This window comes from Dipodomys spectabilis, unplaced genomic scaffold (genome assembly GCF_019054845.1).
Source record: "Dipodomys spectabilis isolate Male_0828 unplaced genomic scaffold, ASM1905484v1 ptg000440l, whole genome shotgun sequence".
In the NCBI taxonomy this organism is placed as follows: domain Eukaryota; kingdom Metazoa; phylum Chordata; class Mammalia; order Rodentia; family Heteromyidae; genus Dipodomys; species Dipodomys spectabilis.
Genome location: NW_024871117.1, coordinates 2,960,713 through 2,982,424, shown reverse-complemented (window position 1 = coordinate 2,982,424; position 21,712 = coordinate 2,960,713).

Below are 21,712 nucleotides of genomic sequence, written 5' to 3'. Positions count from 1 at the left end.
TGTTCAAATGAATGTGGCCCAAAGGGAACACTACTCCACTGTTTGTGGGTGTGCAAACTTGTTCAACCACTCTGGAAAGCAGTATGGAGGTTCCTCTGAAGATGAAATATAGAGCTCCCCTGTGATCCAGCAATTTCACTCCTGGGCATTTACCCAAATGACCACAAACAGGCCCATGCTAGAGCTCCGAGCACGGAATGATGCCTCTCAGTGGAGGAACCTATCAGGAAAATGTGATATATTTACCAAACAGAATTCTAAGCTTTCATCAGCAAGAATTACATCACTCATTTGTAAGGAAATAGAAATATATATTTGATATTTGTTTTTATGTAGAGTAATAACGATGAAACTTTAATAAATTGCAGACAGCTGCCAAAATGATCAGTTGTAGAGCCAGCACACAATCCTTGGGAAACTAATGTAAAGATGTGCAAAGGAAGTTACCTCATCATGAGGTGTATCACCTGTTCCTACACTTATGTGTACCTTTTTGTAACTGAGAATATTTGTTCATATATAATCTGTAAGAATTTGCTTATCTCCAGGAAGTTTAAGAGTGGAAAGTTATTCTGGGAAAATCTCTGGTAAAATAATTTAAAAATCTATTGAGTGATACAGACTGAAAGGAATGAAAAATGTAGGTTTCCTTTTCCAAGTTCATTCTGCCCTTGCTTTATACATTCTAAGTAGGACATGTACAAGATAATCCTGAATTTGAGTGTTACATTTTCTGAAGATACAGAGAACAAAATATAGAAATGCTACCTAGGCTACAAATAAATTTTTAATCTTTTACCAAGTATGATGATTTTGTTCAGGAAAAAACAAAACCCCTATATAATGTGTTTAAATCATGAAACAAATTATCATCTCTCTTAACAAGTAGCCACATAACAGTAAATTCAAAAAAAAAATTCCACTTCTCTGCATGTTACCTGGTCCTCTTCACTTGACCTATGCAAGTGAACTGAGTATCCTCAACAACTGCTTTCACAGACAGAAATCTCCAAACAGACTAAGACTCCAGTATCCTTACTAATCCCTTAAAGCCCTGTAGACTCATTTTAATATCCCACTAAATGAAATTTGATTTTGTCCTTGGTTTTACAAACGTGCAGCAATACAAATAAAAGTTCTGTAAGTAGATAAATCAAGATTAACTTTGTAAAGTCCTATATTTCCTCATGTTTGAAATCCATAAGAAATGTGATCCTAAGAAATGAAATCCTAAGAAATGTGATTTTCTAAACATAATCAACATTTCCTTCACAAGGAAGATGTTCATTGAATGAACAACTGTATACAGCCTGCCATCGCAAAACAACATTAAGATACCACCTCACCCCAGTTAGAATGGCTATAATCAAGAACTCATTCTTATATTTTAATGGAGATACTCTTTATCATTTATGTTTGTAAAGATTGAGGAAATTATTAATATGCTAGGTGTCAAAATGCATACTTAATGCAACAAAATGAGTCTGTGGCACAATTGCATAGGAACAGGTTTTGTGGGAAAATGGAGGTAATTTCTTTCATTATTTTCTGTAATTCTGAGAGTAACCCACAACCCATTTTCAGAAAAACCCAGGCTGCATATAAGAATCAGATCCAATGACATTATTATCTGATGTGCATGAAACTCTAGGTATGAAATTAGTCTACAGCCGGGCGCTGGTGGCTCATGCCTGTAATCCTAGCTACTCAGGAGGCGGAGATCTGAGGATCACGGTTCAAAGCCAGCCGGGCAGGTAAATCACGAAACCAAACTGGAGGTGGCGCTGTGGCACAAGCAGTAGAATGCTTGCCTTTCGCTGAAGAGTGCAGGGATAGCGCTCAAGCCCAGAGTTCAAGCCCCTCGACTGACCAAAACAAACAAAGAAATTAGTGTCTACATTCACCATAGCTACTAACTATACTTAACTTAAGCAATTTCCTTCCCTTCCTTCTATAATGTACTATTTACATTTTGTTATGTTTATATTCTTATCATAGCTGTTTAGTAGTGTTTGCTGGTGGAGGGAACTAGTTGTATTACCTGTTCATACTAAATTATAGATTATTACACACTGGAATTAGTTGTCAGAACTTCTAAGTATAGCTTTCTACAAAGTTTGTAGCAAGTACTTTGAAGCACTACTGATTTTTCACAAAACTGGTTAGAATTTCCCTTCTGTAAGTTGATAAGATACAATTTGAAGTGCTTTTATTATACTGTGATTCTGCTGTGTGCTGTAGTTGTTTGTATAATTATATTGTTACACCTACTAAAGTAAGATAATAAAGACACAACTAACATTTACATAATGTATGATTTCCTCAGTGCTATCCATGGAACAATAATTTTTGCAGTGTTAATAGGTGTTATGTAGCAAAGGGCTTCATTCAAAAAAATTAGGGAATGCTAATATAAACAAAATTGTTCAGCCTGAAAAAGTTACTATGTGGCATATCACTCCGTGTGGGATGATTATATCATGCAAAATTTCTGGGAAATCTTTGTCCAAATATTACTTTTTGATGAACTCCTAAGAAGGAATGATATTTAGTGACATATACTCTCAATCATACCAAAATGTGTAATTCACAAAATGCCTTCTGAATATATTTCATTTGATTTCCACTAAATATTGAAGATAAGGAGAACATGAATTGGTATTACACAAGTTCTTCAGATGAGGAAGTTGATGTTTTAAATATATTCAGAATAAATTGGAAAGAAATTGTCAAATTTTGACAAGATCTCATGTGAACCTCATGAAATTATTCTAAATATATATTCTATTTTTAGTTTGTGTTTCCTTCAGCACCTGGGACAGTATGAAAAGCCATATAAGTTACTTTTTAAAAAAAAAGCTGATGCAAGTATAGTTGATTTAATAGTAAATAATTATTCAAACAAGAAACATGCAAACATGAGGACTGACTTGTGTTCATAATACTTTTCGCACAAATGAATAAAAAATTACTTTATTATTTCATTAATCCAAGATCCTATGGCATTTCCATAGGTTGTCAAAATTACAATTAATTCACACATATTTTCTATGAAAGCCTTGAGCCTAAACTTCAGTAAGAGATGAGGTATAAATCATGAATTGGTAAATCTATCCTGACATGGCTTCAGGTAAGAAATGGGATGATTAATCCCGACCATAATGAATATAAATGGAGTTGTACCTGTGCTATTAAATGAACCATAGGAGTTAGTCAATACATTTGTCTTGAGGACAAGTAAAGATTGAGCCAATGTCTTGTGGAAAAGGCTTTATTAATGTTGATTTGTAATTAGATACTCTCACATACTCTTGTCTTGAGTAACAAAACAACTTAAGTAATTTAGATAGATAGATAAATAGATCAATAGATAAATAGTAGATAGATGTTATCACACTTTTTTGTAAATATCTTTAAAATTATTTTTTTCTGCTTCAGAACATTGAGACTTGGGATGCAAGATTTAGAGTCCTTATATGAGTTTCTTATTCTTTCCCTTTTACTGTGTGTGTGTGTGTGTGTGTGTGTGTGTGTGTGTCTGTGTGTGTGTGTGTGTGTGTGTCTGTGTGTTTTCTCCCCTCATGACCTGGATGTGATCTTTAGTAAGTAACATTCTTTCATTTAACATTTGGTGCTTTACAACCTTCGCTATACTTCTAAGATATCACTATGTATTTTTCTAAATGTTCCATTTATACTCCTCAATAAATATTTTACCTAAAATTTAATTAAAGGAGTTCTAAAACCTAATCATTTAACACAGGAAATGTTGCTGAGTTATCAGTAGAGCAAACATTTTAGATAAAAAGAAAAACATACAGTGAATTATCTGGAAAATAATCTCCAGAACTACTTTTGGGCTGAACACACTTGGTTTGCAGTTATGCATTTCATGCCCTCCTCCAATAAAGCGTCAAGAGTGGCATATGTTTCTTGTCATATGTCTATGACTCTTTAACAGATTCCAAGATTCTTATATCTGTGACAAAATTGTGACTTTTGATATTAGACCAATGATGAAAATCTATGTAAGTATGTATTACACTCTTTTATTGCATCTCTTTTCCACTTGAGAGCTATTTTTTAAGGTAATTTTGATGGGTCAATATATACTGTTCTAGTCTATATGTTTTATCCACAGTCATTCTTAAATTTGAAGTAAGGTTTATTTCAGTATTTCATCTGTTTTCTAAATACCTATACTCCTGACAAAAATCAGCAATTGAATCCCTGATAACAAAAATCAGAGGCAATCATTTTTTCTTTCTTATCTATTATAGTAGCAAGTCTGGTTTGTTCTATTCCCAAATCACCTCAAAGATTCCATTGATTATTTTTCATTACAAGACAGTACTGCTAGTTGCTATCACTTTCTGCCTGCTACCTTCTAGCTTGTCTCTTAGCTGCCATACTCCCTCTTGTCAAAACAAATCTCTTCCAGAAGGGAATGTTAAAAACAGTCAATTATGTCATACCACATCCCTTTAGCATCAGTGACTTTCAAAGCTAAGAATGTGGTTGGATCTGGCCATTTCTACTTTATTCTGTATTATCCTCCACTTCTTTCATGCTCCTTCAACCATATTTCCTTGGAACAACCCTTCCTTAGACAATTGCCTGTGTTTCTAATCAATTTCTCTCAGGTTTCAACTAAGATATTATCCATCTCACAAACAGGTGTACCTTTACACATGCTCTCCAATGCTGGCACGTATACTTATTCTATACTATTTACAGCAGACTCATATTATACATAGTTTTGTTTGTTGCTTTAACTGAATGCAAATTCTGGGAAGCATGAAGCCTGACTTTCTAGTACATCCCTCTATCCTTTATGCACAGCACACTGCAAGTGTGAAGACTTACTTTTTTAATGGAAGTGTTTATATCAATTGCGGGATCAAGAAATGGTAGAATCAACAAACCTTTAAATGATATTTACTAGCCAGGTGTCTGTAATCCTAGCTACTCAGAAAGCTAAGATCTGAGGATCACAGATCAAGGCCAACCTGGGCAGGAAAGTTTGTGAGACTCTTATCTCCAATTAACAGCCAGAAAAACTGGAAATGGTGCTGTGGCTCCATCTGTAGAGCACTAGCCTTGAGCTGAAGAATCCAGGCACAGTGCCCAAGCCCAGAGTTCAAGCCCCATGATCAACAACAACAACAATAACAGAATTATATTCACTTTCATAGTATCTGACCTTACATTGAATTCTCTGATACATTTAGGGTTGATTCTGGCACAAGGTGCTATATGGGTATCTAACTTCAGTTTTCTTCATGTATATGGCCAATTTTGACAACACAATTTGTTGAAGAGGCTTTCTTTCTTCCAACCTGTATTTTTGAGTCCATTATCAAATACTAGGTGGTCATATGTTTGTGGGTTTATTTCTGGGCCTTCTGTTCTGTTTCATTGGTCCTCAGGCTTATTCTTGTGCCAGTACCAAGCCTTTTTTTTTTTTACTATGGCTTTGTAATAAAACTTGAAGTTTGTTTCTCATAGGTCCCATGATTTCTGCTCTTTGCAATAACTAGTATATATCTGAGACAAGCAGAAAAGGTCAGATAAGATGATGTTAAATGAAATGAACCCCTACATAAGGACACAAGTGTTTTTTTTTCATGCTATTGTTTCTAATGTATTTATAAGGTACCAGGTGATCTTTTTGTTGTTTTGTATGTTCCTCCCCCTTGGTATAACCTCTGTTTTCACTGTATATAATGTTGGTATAATTTGGGGAGTGGAAGGGAAAAAAATTGTTTAAATAGGGATACAGGTGGACCCATTGCAACAATGAAATGTACAATGTCGAAAAAACAAACTTTACAATTTAGGCCTAGAGGGGGAAGGGAAGGAATGTAGTTGTGAAGGTGGGAGGGAAGGGATGGTAGGGGAAAAACAAAGGAGGAGACAACAATGCTTGATAAGAAATGTACTCATTACCTTGCTCATGTGATTGTAACCCCTCTAAACAGTGTTTCACAATAAAAAAACTTTCTAAAAAAATCACAAAAAAAACCTTGAAGTTTGATATTGATATTCCTCCAGCACTGGTCTTCCTGCTAAGGATTGCTTTTGCTATTCTGGGATTTTTTATTATTCCATATGAAGCTTTGGATTGATTTCTCTATTTCTTTGAAAAAAGCTGTTGTAATTTTGATGGGCATTGCACTGAATTTGTATATTGCTCTGGGAAGAATTAGCATTTTCACCATGCTAATTCTTCCTAATCAGGAGGATAGAGTGTTTTTCCATTTGTTTAGGTCTCTTCAATTTCTTTTCTTTTTTAGAGTTTTAAAGTGTTTACAGTAGAGGCCCTCCACATCCTGGGTTAAGTCAATTCCTAGTTTTATTTTTGTTTTGCTTTGTTTTTTGAGGCTATTCCAAATGAAGTTGCTTTCCTGATTTCACTATCATTCTTTTCATTGCTGGCATACAGGAAGACTACTGGATTTTCTGGGTTGATTTCATAACCTGTTACTCTGTAAAGTTTCAAATCAACTCAAGTAGTTTGGATGAGGAATCTAAAGGGTTCTTTAAATACAGGATCATGTCATCAGCAAAGAAGGATTGTTTTTTTCCCCCTGTTTGGATCCCCTTTATATGTTTCTCTTCCCATATTGTTCTTTCTAGGAATTCCAGCACTATCTTAAAGAGGAGTGGAGTGGAGACATTTGTCCAATTTTAGGAAAGGATAGAGGAAACCCTAAGCTTTCTCGGCAAAAAACCAGAATCACAACAAATCAAAGAATGGCTGGATAAATGGCATTGTGTCAAACTGAAGAGCTTCTGCTTAGCAAAGGACATAGCTAGCAAGATAAATAGAAGGCCCACAAAATGGGAGAAAATCTTTACTAGCTATTCTTTACATATCTCAAAAAAATTCCCAAAAATAAACCTACAAAAACTCCACAACCCACTCAATAAATGGTCTAAAGCCTTAAAGAGAGACCTGCCAGATGATCACATAAGATATTTTATTAAATGAACTACAAGAAAAGAAAACAAGAGACACTCTTTAGTTCCCATTGTTGCTTTTTAAAAATTTTCTTTCTCTTTTGTCTTTGTTTATATTTAGGAGTGGAAGGGAAAGTAAATAAAAGGTGGAACATGGATGAACAAATACAACAGTGATACGAGACACCATCTGGAAAATGAACTGGTTACCATATGGATGCTGATGGGAGGGAATGACTGCGAGAGAGCGAGAGAAGGGAGACGTAGTTCAACAAGAATTGTGTTGCTTTTACTGATTCATGTAACTATAACCTTTCTGGATATCAATTGTACTAAACAATAAAAATTAATTATATTTACATTCCAGAAATGTATTTTTACATACAATTCCTTCTCCTTTATCTTGTGATACACACTTTCCTTTATGATGAAATAAACGTATGTTGGGAAGGCAGAGGAAGTTTCTCTCTGTTTAGCTATGAGCATCTTCATATAGAACCTGGTGCTTGAAGCTCCAAAATGGAGCATTTTATGAATATCCGCCCAAAATCATATACTATGTGCAGACAACGTGTCAATCATTCTACAATTTCTCAACAAGTCCAACTCTTCAAAGAAAACCATGTTCAAGCAGAATACAGATCACTGCTATTAAGAGGCAATTCATGAGCAACTGTTTTAAGGTGAGATGAAAATGTGGTCATCACTCACCTACCACATAGAATCTGTAGACAGGTTGTTTTACAACTTTAGGCTTAGCAAAATAAACTTTTCTTCATTTATCCTTATCACTTTTTGATGTTATATTTTCCCCATTTATGGTGATGGTTCTTCAACTCAGAACTTTGTGCAGACAAAGTAAGTGCTCTATCTCTTGAACCTCACACTAAGCATATCTTTGCCCTTGGTTGTTATTATTATTAATTAGGATTACTTTTATTTGAGATAGGGCCTTGATTTTGCTTGTGTTGTCTAGGACCACTCCTATGGCTGCATTCTTCCATCCTGGGATGATTGGATTACAGCGCTATGTCTAGTTTTTTTCTGTTGAGGTGAGGATCCACACACATTTTTGCCTGAGCTAACCTGAAACTACTCTTCTTTCAATCTATATTTCCAAATAGAATAGACAGTCTGGGGCAACTAGGGGCTGGCCTCTCGATGTGTTTTCAGAAGAACCAGATACATGTTTTTAATGGATTCCACAACAACAAAATAATATTTAACTACCTTCAAATTATGAAGACAAGGACTGGGGATGGGGATGTTGCTCAGTGATAGAACAATTACTTGTGTTAAAACAGAGAAAGAGTAGATGAGTAAGGAATAGCAAATATAATTTCCAATGCTGAAAGTGAGACATGATTTTTGATCAGCCACATCACAATTCACTGTGTCTTCCAGTCCACAGGAGGTTCTAGTGTCTCCTCATCACAAAAAGCCATGTTTTATTTCCATTCTTGCAGCTTTAATTAGTCAGACTTTCCTATGTGGCAACATATGAAACTCTCTATAGCTCACTTTTATTCAGATATTAGATCAAGTTTAAACTTAAAATTTTGCAGACGGCTACCTTGTCTCTAGTAGTCCAAAGCAGGCATTACTTGAAATTCACTGGACATATTGAGATTACTCACTTGACCATTAGTAAATTCCTTGAGTTTCTGTGATGTATGATCTAATGGAGAACATTATATGCTCTGCAACTTTCGTTAAAATGAAAGTTAAGTTTTACAGAATTCTTTCAATATTTACACATTTCTTGTTTGGTTATCAATTATCTTTAATAAATATTGCATATATTTTTAAATAATGGTCATCTTATTCATCCATCTTTGTATCTTTTCTGCTTGTTTCTATTTAAAAAATTGCCAGAATCTGGGATTATTAGATAAACAAAATAATGCTCAAAAATATTGTCAAGTAAGTTTCAAAAATTTGTACTGATTTAAACAGTATGAAGATATAAGCTTCCCTGCCACTGAAGATACTAGGATTTATCAATATGATTTTTTCAAATTTGTATAATTAACAAAATTGACCTATACTGTTCTTCTTGCTCTACAATAAGCAGTATGAGATTTTTATATAGAATTTGAGGGTTTTCTCATACAAGGCAAAAATGATCTTATAAAAGTTAAGACTTTGAACTATCTTGACTATAACAAGTATTCAGTAAATGGAGCAATGGAGTCTCACAATGAAATAGAAGCTCACACACATTTATTCTTTCAAGACAAGACAGAATTAACCTTTCTTTTTTCTCAGATATCTATTTCTCATAGCATATGTATTCCCTGAAGATAATTAATATAAGGAAACAAAATTAATTTTAATAAGATTTTTTGTTATCAAATATAGATTTATAATATAATACTGAAAATCATTTGTAAGTCGATTAATTTCATGTATCTAATAAGGAAAAATTATGCTTATAAATAGAATGAACATAAAAGACTTTAAGCATTTGTCAAAGAAGTAATTAAAATTAAATGTAAACTCTGATTATATTTACATTATCTTAAAGTTGTGCAGAAAATTAAATGTTTCAAATGTTAATTGCTTTAATAAAAACCTAAACTCAAATTTGTAATTTTCTAAGATGACATGAGTTTATTCTGAAAGATTATTACTCAGTTACAAGTTTAAAGTTTCAGAAAACAAAAATATTTAGTTCATCATATATAGTTTTTGTGGTCTGGGAAATTAAAGATGTTTTGGCCTGTTGGGTTCTCCTGATAAATAAAGACCAATAATACTTTTCATCTAAACAAGGTCATTTCATCAGAAAGGAATTAAAAATAAACTGATAATTAAATGGATTGACCAGTAAATCTTATCTTTTTTCCTACTCAGTCACATACAAAAAGTGCTACAAACTAGAGTGTCAAGGAGTTGGAAGTACAGCTTTTATGTGACCTTTTGTATGAAATGCGAAGCTAATGGGGTAAACAGGTTTCATACGAGTTATACGTGCAAAGAGCAGAGGTACTTGAAAATTGTAGTAAGAGACAGTAGTGAGAATGCAGGAAATCTTCATGTAAATATGAAGTATACAGTTAAGGTCTCACATATCATTAAGAATATTGTAGCTGACTCATTTCCCTCATAATCAAAGAACATGCAAAACTTATCGGGAATTTCAATTTCCCATAAATTTCCAGCAAAAGTGTATGAAACTAGGAATGACACAGATGGTAGTGTAAACAGCCACCTACCTGACTCCTCTCTCACCTTACGTAAGCCGCTCCCTCATTTTAATCAGTAGTTTTGTCATTTGGTTCTACATTCAGATAGCCTTGTTTTCACTACTTAATAAAGTAAATCTATACACGGAGAAGCAATTACCCATTCTTCTTCAAAGATACAATTTTTACCTAAGTCTAAGATGACCATTAAAAAATTAATGGCAGATAAATATTTTCTTACATATCACAATACTTTCACCAATATTATATATATATTACTGTTATTAAAGAAGGGATGATCAAAGAGATTGTTGTCATACAAATCAGGTAATGAGTACATTTCTTTTTGAACCATGTCACACCTTCCCTTGCTTTAACTCAAAATAAAATATATGTATATATATATACATATACATATATATCAATGGAACTACTATCACAGTTTGATAAGTGGGCAATCCTTTTTATAACTACATAAATAAAATTAAAAATTAATAAACAGTTACATAGAGGCCTAAATAAGATAATATAGTAAACATGTTTACTACTTAATATCTGGATATTCTTTAATGAATTCATATTTTTTCATGATTGAATCTTAAACTAAAAAGAAATAGTGATATAGGTAGATAAAATTAACCTTTTATTTTCAAAATTAAAATAGTTTTTTCCATATATATAGTATTATTATTAATATATTTTCTAACAGTTTAGGCAAAATTCATACTTCTTGTCTGAGGCTCCTTTTGCTTCTATTTCTCAATAATTCTAGCAATACCTTTTCTCTACATATAAACACTTCTATCCTATAATTGTGTGAACAGTTGCCCAAAGTTACTCGAGTGGGTATCTGTTGTCTATGAATCAGAACACGAGTGATCAGGTTAGAATACACCGAGAGTGTGAAGGGTTATAAAATATTATCAATGTTACCTCCCCCTCTTAGTGGTCCAACACTAACCTAATATATACAGAACTGGACAAAGTCAAAATCCAACGTGTAAGGTATTGAATGGACATGTCATGGTATACTATAGACACATTACTACATTGCACTCCACTTTCTTATCTATTCCCAGTTTGCCATTTGTCCAGGCTGATACTACCCAACTCAGGTTTTCAATAGCATATAGGTTGTTTGCAAAACAAGACTGCATAGTAAATATTTAAGATCTTCATTGTTTTGCTTTGCTTATTTTTAGTATTTACTTTTAAACTCCATTTATTCTAGAAGTGCATTTATAAATTGTGCTCATCAAACATGAAATACTCCAAATTCTCATCCTCAAACACAAAGATCAACATTATATATACTATTGAGTATATGGAGATATGTTGGACAACCATGTGTACAGAAGTGGCATTTGGGGGCTATTGGTGTACAATCTGAATGCTTACAATGTGTGCAGATGTAGCTGTGTACGTGAGGAATCAGGAAGGTTTTCTTTGACATTCATTCACCGTTTGACCATTATATTCATCATGGCTGATAGAACTCACTGCCTCAAGATTACTTAGGTACAGATGAGTGAACCCTAGTGTAATTGAAGAAATTTTATGACAAAAACGTAAGAAATCTGACAATATAACATGATTTTTGTTTACTTTATGTTTTAACAGTTACTTTACTGAAATGAAATATGAAATGAGGAAGATATCGGGAGTTCAGGTATTTTCCCATACATTCTATAAAAAGGGCATGTCTAACTCTACGTCTGTGCAACTGGTCTATGTTATTTTTCTAGTAATGATCCAGGACGAAGCACATGTTCTACCACTGAGCTACACACTCATCTTTCAGTTTAGATATTCTAAAAATATCTCACCTCTCATAGAGAAAAAAAATGCTACAAGGTTTTCACTAAGTGTAAACTATTATTGATGGGCATGATGGCCATAAAGAGATGATCCTAATCAAATTAACTATATCTGCAATTCCAAGCACATTTGAATTTTAAGTACACCTGAGATAAATTAAACTAGACCCCTCAGGAAATCTTCTGTCCTTCAATGTCCTTGAGTTGTATTTTTATGGTGATGTTAAGTACACTTCATAATTCTAAATGTTAATTTTACTCTATCTTCTTTTAAACCCAGCATAAAATTCACACAAATGTAACATTATCACTTGCAATGTCAATTTAAAAGGTACTCACATAGGGAGGCCTTTAAAAAAGTTAATGATGGCCATTATGTAAAAATCTTCAAAGGAAATTTAATAATATCAAACCTTTCTACCTATTTCATTCTAATATGATTTCACAGAGAAGAGACTTGTTGCGAATATTCAAATATACAATAAGGTCTTGCTGAATATTCAGAGATAAACTACTGGAAATGTACATATTTTGTTGTAGAGTAGATTACAATTTTAATTCTAAGATATAGAAGCCTTTCAATGGACATAATCCACATTAATTTATGTTTACACCTATACAAGATTAGAATAAGAAATTTTAAGTCATATAATGCTATTAAATGATGTAATCAACTATTTGGATATATATTATGCAATCTTGACACAAGATAAAATAAAAGTATGTCAGAAAAATAATTTTATGATATAAGAATACTGATGAAAATTATCTAAATATACTTCTTGAAAACAGTTAAGCACAATTTTAGTGATTAAACCTAACTACAAGTTTAAACATCCTATAATACTTCAGTTTATTAGAATTACAAACCTCTGAATGAAATTTTGTATTCTCTTTAGGAATTGTACAATAAAACAGGAGAAAACATACACAAATTACACTTCGGGGCATGATTTTATTTCTCAGTTACTAAGGAAGGGTTTCGCCATCTGGTTGTGTTTGTTGATATAATACATTACTGAGGCTGCAACATAAGTGAATGTGTTTCAAGACTGATTGTACTTGTTCAAACCCTGACAAAAACACATGTGATGGAATGTCCCCTAGGATCAATACATGGAAGCCTGCCATCTTGGCAGATGGCTTCATGTTGCTGTCAGGTGATGAAGCTGACAGACACTTGTCATTTCAAATCCTCGAGTTAAAGGCTTTCATTTTAGAAATGAAAATGTCCTGCTCATCTACCTCTGTTTTGGAAGACACTGCAGTAAGAAATCATTCTACATTATACTGTGATCTCTTCAAAAGGAAACAGAGTTGTTCTCTTTGTTTTATAAGCAACTGAAATTTGCTCTATCTTGTCTCTCATGGCTCTTGGCATTCACCATCACATTGGCCATTGAATCCCCATTCCTTTTAAAGTCGAGCTGAGTGTCTTAGGCAAACCGATTCCTTTCAAATTCAGGTACATTTTGACCTCACATGCATTAACTGTCTATAGATATTTTTTTTCTCATTGTTGTCACATAAGATATACTCCACATAAAATAAAGAACATCGACCTTGAAAGTGGGCCAAAGGGTGGGGGGAGAGAAAAAACACATTTAGTAACCTATCCCAAATCTAGGCTCTGTCAAAGTGATTTGTTATTCCATTTTAGAGAGGCAATGTCATGCTTTATCACCCTGGGTTCATGTCTAACAAACTCTGGCAAACCACTTGAATTGGTAAGATGTTTAGTTAAAGTATACATGTGAGGTTCACATTGTCACTGTGATTTAAAGTGGGACAAGTATTCTGCAGGCAAAATGCAACTGAAACAGAGAAAGGAAGTCAGGACAAGAAACACTGAACCATGCATAATTAATGCTTTTCTTTCTAACTGGTCCTCTGGTACTCTTTTCATGGACAATATGCTAATTCTCCAAAGCTGGAAGAGCATGTCATGATGTCCTATCTTTCATTCGTGTGGCACCAGAAACAAAACTGGAGAAAATAGGTATAATCGTTGTAGCTGCATTTGACAAATGGTTGTCTACCTATACCATTACTATTGCAGCATAATCTCATAAAACTTCCATAAATGTCTTCTGCCTATTAGCATTTTAAAGGATTTTGTGGCCATCATACTTTCATTTGGGAGCTAGGGGTGTTTCATTATCCTCAATTACAGCTCTCTCAGAAGGAAGATTGGCAAGCATTTTTTTTTATATATTTTCCTTAGAAGCAACATGGGAAGTATGGATTTTGTAAAATAGGCAGGGTGCTGTTCTATGCTCCATCATCAGGCAGTGCTGATTTGGAATAATTCTTCTAATGTGAAGCTATCTCCATTAAAACATAAAGCATAATTGTAAAAAGCAATTTGCTCAGTAGCAGAGAACTAACACGGTTTCTTATTGTGATTCAATAATAAGAGAACACAGAGAAGCAATGCCGAGAAAAGCTCCTGAAACTCTTAATTTTGTGGAAATGTGATTTTTTTCCATGAAACCAATGTGAACAGTTGAAACCATTCGTATTGCACTCAGAAGAACAGACAGATATTTCCTGTAAATTAGCATTTTCTATCTTCAATGAATTTAAGCATTTTCATTTGCACATTGCAAAATGTGAACTGATAAAAACTTGAGCCTATGACAATGTCATAAAACTGACAAAGCAAATCCATATCTAGGTCAAAAGTTGATGCAATAATAGTCCTAATTGCTTGGTCATTATTCATCCAACAATTCCCTCAAACTAACCACTGAACCCCTGCAGCAAAGTTCTCATACTGATATTGGAGCTGGACAAATATTTTTAATTAGAAATGTTTTTATAACCAGAAACACTATTAAGAGAAGCATTATTATAAAAATGAAGAGTAAATTAATTCTTACAGTCGGTCAGGCATTTGATTATCTAGAGTAAGTAGATTCATCCATTGATTTCTATTCTAATCATGTATGGTTAGTAAAAATCATGATACTAATGCATTTATAAAAACATAAGTATAAAACATATGTAAAAAAAGCTGGCTTATTTCACTTTCTGTTCATCCACTTGCAGAGACAAGAATCTGATAGTTTTTTTTTTTTTTCTATTTTTTCTTCTCACTTTTTAGTGGTAGTATTGGTAAGTTCAATAAGTAATAGCATGAGATCTGAAGTGCACCAGGGATCAGCCTTCAAGAACAAGATGCAACCTCCTCCAGTCCCCTGTCCACCGCCACCTGTCCTGCTCTGGCCTCATGTACGTTTGCAAGGCTTCCTCACATTGCAGCTGCTGGGCAGATACATCCTATGGCTTTACATCCTGGCAGCAGATGCTTCTCACTTAAGCACAGATGCTGAGTACCTACCCACCCCTCAAACAAGCCTTGTGTTATGCACTAATTGGGCCAGCATGCAATTAAAATGTGAATAATTAGATAACAGACATGATTACTTTTGCGATTAATTCTCATATTGAGTCATCAGAGTATGTCCTGGGTGACGACCACTGGCCCATACTGAATTAAGATAGAGGTAAGGAGGATTAAAAGCAGAGTATTACTAGAAATAGCCACTGAAATCTCCCCAAGAATACATTATTTAAAAAAAATATATATTGCCATATAGAGGCTGGGAAGGTGGCTCAGTGGTAGAGTGCTTGCCTTGCATGAGCCCCTGGGTTCAATTCCTCAGCACCACATAAGCAGAAAAAGCCGGAAGTGGCGCTGTGTCTCAAGTGGTAGAGCACTAACCTTGAGCTGAAGAGCTGAGGGACAGCGTCCAGGCCCAGAGTTCAGGCCCTACTATGACCAAAGATAGATAGGTAGATAGATAGATAGATAGATAGATAGATAGATAGATAGATAGATAGATAGATAGATAGATAGATAGATAGATAGATAGATAGATAGATATGCTTGTTTCGATCCTTTATGTTTGGCCATGAATTCCTTCTCTCATTTCTACACTGAAATCACATCTACATCCTTAAGTACTAATATGTCAGTTGGTAAAATTCTGATGCTTAAGGATTCCTAAATCCAAAGATTCGTCCACACTTGTCAGGTTTCTCTTCCCTGACCATCACTCACAGGAGTTCACCTCGAAGCTGCTTTGGTGAATATCCTCAATAAAGGCTCCCCAAGCTCTAGAAACCAAGCTTCAGATTCATCCCTGGCTTATGTACACTGACAGACAGTGCCACCACCCTCCAGTCAGTCACAAATACTGTGGACTTTCTTTCTAAATATTTCTCAATCCCATCCATATCTCTCCATCTCCACAATGAAGAGGACTCCTGATATCTTCCTGAGTATTTTTTTTCCTCTTTTTATTCCTGCCAAACCTCCTTCTCCTTAACTCGCACAGGCTCCTATCTATCCTAGGACTATTCTCCATTTCCTTCTCGTGACTCTGCGTCTCTCAGTCCTTTAAGGCCTGGTACTGCTGCACTTGGTACTTCATGAGCCTTCCTATCAACTACAGTAGTCTTCCTCCCTCTGAGGTCAAGAACAACACCTTCTGAGCTCTGCCCAGCCATAACTGCAAGGCTACTCCTGTCTCTCCAGCCCAACTCAGGCATTGTTTTCTTCTTTTCCATTCAAATTCTTGTAACACTTGGAACACTTTCCTTGTTTTGCAGTTATACACATTTTCTTAATAATTCTGGCTTATTATTATAATTCCAATTACACTGGATTTGGCCTGTTTTCAACAGTCAAGAGATAGTCTGCTATTAGTATAATGACATAAATGGTACATTACTCAAAAGGATCCAAATGTGTAATGAGCAACTGAGGATTAGAAAGTTCTCAAAAGTCATTATTCCATGATTATTTATAACTTGCCATAATATGAATACTTGAAATGATATAGTTTGAATAACTCAAAATTAGTTATTTTTCAAAGAGCACATTATCAATGCTCTAAAAGCACATATATTCATATATAAATATATATGTACCTACACACATATATATGTGTGTACATACAGATACATACATATATATTTGTGCATATGCATGTAAAAAAATTTAAAGATAGTATTTAAGTATCATTAGGTAACATGATATAGGACACTGAGACTAGGAATGCACAAGAGAAAACCTAGACACACAAGGAAATTTAAATTTCATAGGGTAGACAAAGTCAAGATTGGAAAGGAATATTACAAAATCAAGTCTATCCTGCTGCCAATGTTAATTTCCAATATCAACACGTTCCAGCCAATCACAAATATTGTTGACTTGTTTTCTAAGTATGTCCCAATCCCATCCATTTCTCTCAATTAGCACAGCGAATGGGACTGGAGATATCTTCCTGAAGAGATCTGAGAAAGCTCCTGCTGAGAGGGATGGGTGATTTGGGCTTGATAGGGAAGAAGGCAGTAGCAAGCAAAGTGTTAGGAATAAGGAAGGTGAGGAGAACATGGCAACACACAGGTAAGATCTCTGGACAACATGGACAAAGGGCACAGAATGCCACAGGCATCATGGCAGGCTGACTTGGTTCAAACTAGATCCCAAGGCCATGGCTTTTTGAACTTGTGTTACATGACAGAAAACATCATTGATTTTGTGTTCCCAATAACACATTTATTGATTCCTCTTGCTTTCTCACCACTGTTTTCAGCACTTAGGACTAGAAGTAGATACACAATTTACCTTTGGGTTGATCTTTCATTTTGGTTCAACCTGTTTCTTAGATGTACATAGCACAGAATTGAAAGAATGTGTTCAAAATGGCTTTGTACCTCTTTTAATTTCTATATACAGGTTTATAAAAGAAGCCACTTTTGGTAGTCACAGTCTTAGTAAGATCATGATTTGAATGATGGCTTCTGAATTATATTTATTTTATTTTGTATTTCTTGTTAATACTAGGGGTTGAATTCGTTCTTGCTTGGGAAATATTCAACCATTTGATTCAGGCTCTGAGACCTTATGGTTTAATTCCTTTTTGCTAAGGATTTACCATTTTTGCCAAGGGATAACCTCAAATCACACTCATACCTCTGTCTCTTGAGAAGCTGGAATTACAGTTGTACAACACCATGCATGGCCCTTTATGTAGTTACTTTATAGGGAATAAAATAGCTATGAAAATGTCTGAGTGTATTAGTGGATTTCATATCCCTTTCACCTCAAGACTATACAGAAATGTTGTAGCTTACATTAGAGTGATTTGTCTAAATAGAAACATCCTTTACAGGTGTTATTTAAGACCAATGCAGATTATTGTTGTATGACTATTTTCTCTTCATGATTCTATCAGAAAGACCTTGGTGTGTGAAAGGGAGGATCTGCTATATATAGACATTGAGTCAAGACATGGCAATGAAAGTTCCAATTTACCTCTGGTTTTATCTCTGCCACCTCAGTGATTATGAGGCCCGCCTGGCCCGTAGAGAAGAGATCTATTTGAATGCAGTTTTGTTGAGAAAGAAAGCTGCCTGAGGCTTTGATAGATGGATGTTCATTAAATAGCTGGACATCAGCTTGTGATTTTGAGAGGTGATGTGTTGCCTATCTCCTGATTGTATTTTCCAGATCTATTCCCCTACCATTGTTTCTTGGGTTTATGAAGTAAAAGGAAAATGAAAACTGAGCCTATTCCAATTGTTCCATATATATATATATCACGTATATATATATATATATATACTACATATATATAGTATAGTTTCAATGAAAAGAGGCAGAAGACATACACAAAATTGATGAGAAAGGACAATATCCATGCCCTATGGCTCTACCTGGAAAGAATGGGCTCCAAGGGCAGAGAATTGTTTTGCCCAGTAGAGTTCTGATCACCCAAGAGAAGGAAGCAAAAGGGGTCTTTCTCAGGATCTTGGTAAAATGTAAGACTTTAGAGAGGAAATACAAGCATCTCAGGAATGAGCACCTGGGGAGATTTTTTTCCCCAAAAGCCAGGGAAGACACCAAGGGCCTCAGGTGTAGCAATCAAGACAGAGGTCCTCTGTCATCACAAAAGTAGCATTTGCTGAAAATAGGACTCAAGTTATCAGCCAGGGAATAGACATTTGGGTTGCCAGAGGTCCTTAATAAAAGAGAGTTCTCTGTCCTCCTAGTAAACAAAGGCTTTTTATGCCTGAAATTATTTGAGACCCTTTGGGGCAAGGTTAAGGCTGAGATCAGCAGCAGAAGCATGATAACCCTGAAAGTGAGAAAGGTTGAAAAATTACAAGAAGGCCAAGGAAGTATGGACAACGGCCCTATGAAGTCAATAGCGATAAAATCTGCAGCAACAGTGTGACTGCTATAAGAAAGGCATTTTCCTATGCACATTTGCTCTGATACCTCATTATATTACCCACTATAAGGTTGATAACTTAATCTGTGTTATACTAGAGAAAGGAAACCAGGGCATGGAAGGAGTAAAGAAAACGCCTAGAGCGACAAAGGTAATATGTAGAGTCAGATTGAAATTTCAGTGGCCTGAACTGAAAAAGCTGTTCTTTTAACCATTAAATCATTGCTACACTCAGGATTTACACTACATTCCTGGATATGCTACCAAAGGAAGAATAATTATCCTTTTTCATTGTGAAACTGTTATTCATCATGTATTCTAATGGGAGCTTTTGCATACTTTATTTAATTTACATCTGAAAGAAACCAATGAGAAAATATAAAAATGCGTATTGTATAGCTTTCAGACACAAGAAAGGAATGCTTGGACTCTTACTCTATTACTACCAAATTCGTTTCTGATAAAGATTTACCTTCTCTAACCTGAAAAAGAAGAGCATGTTTGGTCAGGTTTTTCTTTTACTTTTATTGTTCTCGATTTTCGAACCATGTAGGAGAACAGAAACAGGGATAAAGTGCTCAATCTTTTTATACCCAGTATCACACATGCACACTCATACCCATACAAAGGCCCACCCAACTCTCCAAGCTTTATTCTGTTAGTAATAATGCAAAGGAGGTCTGAATGCATATTAATCACATGGTTTCAACCTGGATATCTTGTGATGGCTTAAATAAGAACATAAGCAAAGGGTGCTCTCTGTCTCTCTGTCTCTCTTTCTCTCCCTGTTTATGCTGTTACAGAATTCCTGGGGGAAACTGTATATAGCTCTGTATTATAATGTGTGTGCAGTTGTGTTCATGTGTCTGTTCATATGTGTGTGCATGTTAAGGATTCAGAAACCACCTTTACTTGTCTGCACACAGAAAATATTCCTAAGAGGAAAAGGAGAAATTAATTCAGCACACAAATTGGTATTTTAACAATTTCTGATGTATCCATAGTACATTTAAGGCCCTTTCTCCTTATCACCTCTGGTCTTTCCTCCTCGGATTCAAGCACTTGGGATCTTGGACTCTTGGATGGGTCATCTCTCTTTGCAATTATTTAATAACATGGACTCCTTTATTTTCTTTTCCAACTCGGAGTATTCAGAGTTACCTAATTCCACTTGCTCACTTCTTAGTTTCAGATGCATCAGGCTCACAAGGAGACTTTGAAAGACTTTCTACTACTTCTGTTGTTTTATCTTAAATCAGTATTTATTGATTTTATGCAGATCAGATATTGTTACAGTATGTTTCATGCCTTATCTAACTCCATATTGTTATGTGATTATAAGTTATTTCCCAAAATGAATTCACACAGTTTTTAAGATTTTCTGTCAATTATTTTATTCATACTTAACTCTCTTCAAGATGATCTCCCAAGACACAAAAATGTTAGTGTTAAAATTTATAAAGTCTTTCCACGGTATGAATTCTCATGAATGTTTTTTGCCAAAAAAATTTACACATTTCTTTTCTTATGGATCTGTTTCCAAACAGTTTGAGTGTGATGAAGGATTTTACATGGTGCTATTCACTTGCAAGCAAGTGGGACAAAATCCACTATAGTGATATATATCGATAGTAAAAAGTATTCATAGTATAATCAGTTTCAATTTTCTTTTTGAAAAACAAGAATATAGTTAAAATCACAACAGTGTTCCTATAAAATCATTCTGGATAAATTTTTTTTAATATACTATGTATATCTATGGATGTAATTTGTTTCCATACAATCACTATCCTATTTTTTTCTGTTTGTTGTGCTTTAACTTCATGTGATTACTAACAAGGTTAAAACTATGCTTTAAATTCAATATCTAAAAAACAAGTGAATATTCTCCAAAGGCAATGTGTATATGATGCTTATGGATGCATGTAGCAATGCAAGGAACAGGCAGTTCTGAATTTTTTCAATGGTTTAATTTTGATAACTAATGCCTAGAAGGCTTAATGCCCATCAGTCAAGGTGTATCTGATACTCAGCTACTATATAACCACATAAACACTTAACTTACGTTCATTTCCTTAATCTTTCATCAGAGTTAGACAAGTAACTTCAGGAACTCTGGATATTTTTTTTCTATTTCTACACAATCTCCAAAGCTTTATTTAATCTTGTAGGTAATTTATACACCAATTGTAAAGACAGTTGTTTGAATACATTTTAGTTATTTTATTAGTGATGACTTAGTACAACAGGCTTGGTACAACAAACGTGAGTTTAATTGTGGGATGCCTGATTGAATTAAAATGTCTTTTAATATCCATTGAGTTTACAAATAGATTTATAGGCACAGTCTAATTGTTACAAATGGAGAAAACTGTGCAGCCTTTATATCTTTGGATCTGGATTATTTAGCTTGATATAATTTTTTCCAACTGTTTCAATTTTCTTACTGATGGGGCAATGACATTCATTCTCATTGAAGTGTAAAATTCCATTGTGT